The sequence below is a fragment of the Mirounga leonina genome, unplaced genomic scaffold (genome assembly GCF_011800145.1).
Source record: "Mirounga leonina isolate KUSES-001 unplaced genomic scaffold, KU_Mleo_1.0 Mir_172, whole genome shotgun sequence".
Taxonomy (NCBI): domain Eukaryota; kingdom Metazoa; phylum Chordata; class Mammalia; order Carnivora; family Phocidae; genus Mirounga; species Mirounga leonina.
Genome location: NW_023270442.1, coordinates 7840067 through 7845882, shown reverse-complemented (window position 1 = coordinate 7845882; position 5816 = coordinate 7840067).

Below are 5816 nucleotides of genomic sequence, written 5' to 3'. Positions count from 1 at the left end.
GCAACTGCTCCATCTATTAAATACTTCTTATTTGGGCGCCTGGGTGGCTCAGTCGTTAAACGTCTGCCTTCAGCTCAGGTCATGATTCCGGGGTCCTGGGATTGAGCCCTGCGTCGGGCTCCCTACTCTGCGAGGAGCCTGCTTCTCCCTCTCCCACTCCCCCTGCTTGTGTTGCCTCTCTTGCTGTGTCTCTCTCTGTCAAATAAATAAATAAAATCTTAAAAAAAAATTTCTTGGGGTGCCTGGGTGGCTCAGTCGGTTAAGCGACTGCCTTCAGCTCAGGTCATGATCCCAGGGTCCTGGGATCGAGCCCCACATCGGGCTCCCGGCTCCACGGGAAGCCTGCTTCTCCCTCTCCCTCTCCCCCTGCTTGTGTTCCTGCTCTCGCTGTGTCTCTCTCTGTCAAATAAATAAATAAAATCTTTAAAAAAAAAATTTCTTTTGACCCATCTCAAACTGTGTCACCAGAGGAGAGGTGGGCAGAAATAAAATCAGGTGTCTTTATCACTCACTCATTTTACATCATGGTGTGAGCAAGTGACTTTTAGTACCTTGGATGATTGAACAGGTCAAAGAAATACTGCTCCTTCTATGTGTGTTTTTAACTTCAGTTTAGAAGGTGAAAGTATTTAAAAGTAAGTTTGTTTTCTGAATTAAACTCCAATTTAACATTTAATGCAGGCAGAAAATATGAACACAAAGTTGGTTTTCGCTTGTGTGTTTGTTTGGCTTTTGAACTATGTGGGTCTTTCCAGTAGGCCCTAGGTACCTAGGCTCAGATCCTAAATGGTTATGGCTAGAACAACACTGTCCTTGTAACAAAGCTAATGACAAATGAATTTCAGGCATTGTTTTCATCACTTAAAAAATTAAAAAAAAAAAAAGCTCTTGTAATTTTCCTCTCAGTTCTAAAATCTGGACATTAATGAATCTTTCATAAATAGATTTGGACAGGAAAAGCTTGTCAGGACAGCATCGTCTAGGTAACTTCAAGAGAGTTTTATTTCTGATGTAGACGATGTATTTTTCCATCCTATTTTGACTGTCTCAAAATTGAATATTGGAAAAAAAAAAGTGGAAGAAGCTTCTAGTCAAAAGCAGGAGTTGTAACCAAGCTGTTTAGAACTCAGCAGTAGTTTTGCAAAGTAAGAATATTCTCTACTACCAAATCAGGAATTGATGATCCCTCCAAACACATAAAAGCCCTTTGATGATGAAAGCAAACTCCCAAGACAATCTGAGTCCTTTTTTCCAAAGTGAGCCTCCACCCTAAATTTCCAACCATAATACTTAATTTGGCAAAGGGACAGTAGCATAAAAATGCATTTTGTTCATGAATTATATTTTTTCCTGTTCTCCATGACATTTATGTGCGCCAAATATAAATGACCACACATGTATTAAGTAACAAAGGTGTCTTCCCTTTCCAGTAGCACACATTTTATTAATAAGGATTTGACCCAATAGTCAGAGTAAAGAAACACTTTAAACTGGTTTCTGGAAATAAATGGCATAGCCCATCTGAGGTAAATTATCTGTTTCAAAGTTCCAGTTCCTTTTTGCATCTCAGAAGGTTACTTGCCAAAAAAATAAAAGTCATTTCTTGGAAGAAATAATTTACCTCAGGTGGAAAAAGAGCAAAGGTATAGCTTTTGACTTAGCAAGATCTCCAACCAAAGGCTTGGGATCTCAATTATTGAGTGGATCTCAACAGTCCAATACCGAAATCACGTTGTAAGGTCTGAAGCCATTGGTTTTTATTTAATAATGTTCTATTTGGAGGCCCTTCTGATTTTATTTTATTTTTTTTAAAGATTTTATTTATTTATTTGAGAGAAAGGATGAGAGGAGAGAGAGAGCACATGAAAGGGGGGAGGGTCAGAGGGAGAAGCAGACTCCCTGCCGAGCAGGGAGCCCGATGCGGGACTCGATCCAGGGACTCCGGGATCATGACCTGAGCCGAAGGCAGTCACTTAACCAACTGAGCCACCCAGGCGCCCTGGAGGCCCTTCTGATTTTAAAAGGGTTACTCCAAAGGTGTTACCGCAAACCCACACCCTCACAAAACTCAATACTGGTACATTTTACCAGATCACATACATTTTCTGACTTTTCTGGAGGCAATCGCTCACAGAGACGAGATGCTCAGTTTGGTCAGGGGTATTTATTGGTATGGTAAGTTTAAAAATATTATCTCATTCATTCTCATTCTAGGTATACATTCTTCCCAAGTAGCTTCCTTTGTGCCAGGAAACCTGAAAATCTGGTTTACACATGGATGTGGGTGCCCTCTGAATACTGTGTTCATAACTGCCATTGTTTTACTTGTACTAAATTTATTCCATACGTGTATTTTAACTTCATTCTAGATTCTCACACCAGGGTTTAATGAGCTCTATGGCACTCGTTTCTCAGCATTAATCTTCACCAGCTGTTTTATAGTTATGGTCTAGGGGGCCTTAGGTACATTGGTGCTCTAGTTTCTACTTGACTTTTTTTTTTTAAGATTTTATTTATTTATTTGAGAGAGAGCACAAGCAGAAGGAGGAGCAGACAGAGAGGGAGAAGCAGACTCCCCACTGAACAGGGAGCCCGACGAGGGACTCGATCCCAGGAGTCTGGGATCATGATCTAAGCCAAAGGCAGACACTTAACTGACTGAGCCACCCAGGCACCCTCTACTTGCCTTTCTTTTCCCATCTCTGAAGGCCACGCTTTGCTTCTACAACACTGCTAGCTTTATCTCCATCCCGCACAGAATCTCATCTGGAACTTCAAATTCCAGATTGGGGGATAGGAGAAGAAACAAAGATGTAGTTTCTCTTTGTCACAAACATTCCCTAGTGAGAGTTCCTTGGGCTGGCTTGAAGGAGGTTTTCGAATGTGATGATGATCTAAGAAGCTCATCAGATTTCTTCTCCTTGCAGAGGCATAAACAGATCGAAAACCATAAACTGTGGTTTCCTTTGTTAGTGAACCCTCCATGACGCATCGGGCTCATAATTTCAAGAGTATTAGTATACTGACTTGACGTGAGAGGTGGAAAGCATAAATGTAAACGCACGTGGAACCTGGAGTTTGAAGAGGAAAATCATTCTGACATCCTGAAATAGGCATGGGTGTGGATGGTTATGGACAATGAAGTTAAGATGGGGAAAGATATATTGTACTTAACATTTACTAAATGGTAACATTCTTTTTTACATAAATAAAAATTATTTATTAAAGGTAATAAATCCCAGCTTGGCAACCTAAACTGAATTTACCCCTTGATTTGGATAAATCAGAGGGTACTCAGTATCTGTGGGAGGTTGGCATGAAGCTTGGGAAAGCTTCCTAAGATGAAAAATCATACACAGAGAAAAAAAAGTTAAGGCATATGTAATTGGACCAAGAAAATCATCCTGAGAATTGAAAGGAGAATAAACGTGAATATGGCAGGTACTTGCATGGTCCCAGGGACAACCTTAAGCAATTTTACTTGAGCCCTATGGAATGGACCAAACTAGAAACAGAAAGAATTTTTCCAACTAACACTCTGCAGGGGGTTAAGAGCACAAAGGAGGATGACCTGACGCAGGGAACTCACAGGTGATGAGAGGGATACTCATCACTTCTGGAGGTATGTATGTCTTCCCCACACGGCCTCTCGAGGAAGACAGGTCACTGTTAGCTGGATTATGGGTTTGAATGCTGGGGGAGAGTTTCTGCAGAGAAGCTGCATGGACAATCTTGCCAATGGCCACAGTGATAAGAAACAATAGGATACGGTGGCATTGACACTGACTTGTTGCCCTTTTAGAAACATCAGACCCCTCAACAATGGATTACTATGTGAAGCCAGTGTAAGACAAGAGGAAAATGGACATGCACGGTATATTTCAGAGCTGAGTTTGTGTGTATGCACAAAACATCCTCTAGAGGTGTCTGGAAATATTTAGGAGGACTGATGCAGCGTCCTGTAGGTCTGGAATAGCATGTGGGGGAGAAGTCCGAGAACAGTCAGGGAGACTTAGGATGATGCATATTTTTGCCTGAAAACCTGTGCAGTCTGAGGAAACCCATGTTATACCCATAAAGAGCTGCCTGTGTTGGTCAGAAGAATTTGCAGCAGATATTATGAGCTGGCTTATTCAACTTCTGTTCATTCCTGCCTACCAAAATTTAAAATAAAATTCTCATTCTTGCTTGCTGTTAAGGAGTGACAATGTGAAATGGTTTTGGGCCCATGAGACTCACAGAATTCTTCTCAGATGATAATGGCAAGACCTTGTGAGAAGAAAGCTTTGGCCATTTACACTTGCCCTCTTCTTTCTGTCTGGAATGAGGTTGTGATGGCTGGAGTTGTGAGAATCATTTTGTGACCATGAAGTCAAATGCAATATAAGACAAGCTAGAGAGCCTGGTTCTTAGTGGCATTATTGACATCCGCAAAAGCACTGGACTGTCTGTTCCCAGACTTTCTGGCATCTGAGAAAATAAACCATTTATTTAAGCCACTATTTGGCTGCCGGTTCACATGTAGCCTACTGGCTTCTAAATTGTTTTGTTTGGTATATATTCTATTATTCTAAATAAGTTTTTCCTTAGCTGATAACAAATCTAAATTTACTGTTTATCAGTTAGTTAAAATGACATATAAAAGAGCCCCCAACATTTGTTTGCTCATCTTTGTTTGATCATACCCCCAACATTTGTTGGTACAGAACAAAGATCAAATACTCATTAATTACGTGGGATCCTTTGAAGGGAAACTGTTCATTTGAAAGACAGAACACCATATCTGCACTTATTGTCTTTTATTTCTTTTCATTTTTATAGCAGGGCAATATAAATGGAGATAAAAATATCCTAATGTATTAACTGATTGATAATTGATAAATGTTAGCTTTCATCTTTTATCTAAGTTATAAATAAGAGAGTCAAAATTCCAGGGCCTTAGTGACATTAAATTAAAAACACCAAAAAGGAAGTATTTTAATATCCCTGGTTTTCAGTTCTTGTTTGCCAGTAGTGTTGTACATTCACATGTATTATACCATATTGTTAATCAAAGTGGTTTATTCTATATGAACACACAAAAATCTGTAGGTATCTGCATAACAATTCCTGGGAATCAAGCCTCGAAAAAAGTTGTAAGCTAAATTTGGGGGCCTGGTCTGCATTTTGGCAAACAGGCCTCAACCAGGCTCGAGCTGAAGCTTTTCCAGGTTATAGAATTATCGCCAAGAGGGAAGGTTTTTGTGGTAAAGCTTTAGTCCCACCTCTTCCCCAGGTCTAATGTGCAGAAATGGGGGCAGCAGTTTTCGGCCATATGAGTTGCGCCGACAAAACAAAATTTATTGCAGTTTAATTTTTTAAGTTCAGTAAAACCATCAAACAGCCATTCAGAAGAGATAAAAGAAACAGAGGGGTAAAAGAAAAGGAAAAGGCACATCCAAGAATTAGTGAGCCCGACTCTCCAGTGGAAATAGTGTCTGCACCTTGTACGCTCCACACACTCTGATTAGGATAATACAATCCAGATGGCCACTCCAAGAAGATTCCTTTCATGGGGAAAGTTCTGGGTGGGGCGGATTATTGTGATCAATGGAATAAACTGCAGCTGGATGAACTCTGGGTTACCTTTGAGAATTGCTAAATTAATGATGATTACATAGATTCTGACAAATTTCCCCAGAATTTTTCTAAGATGGCTGGTAAGAAAGAAAGAAAGAAAGAAAGAAAGAAAGAAAGAAAGAAAGAAAGAAAGAAAGAAAGAAAGAAGAGAGAAAGAAAGAAAGAAAGAAAGAAAGAAAGAAAGAAAGAAAGAAAGA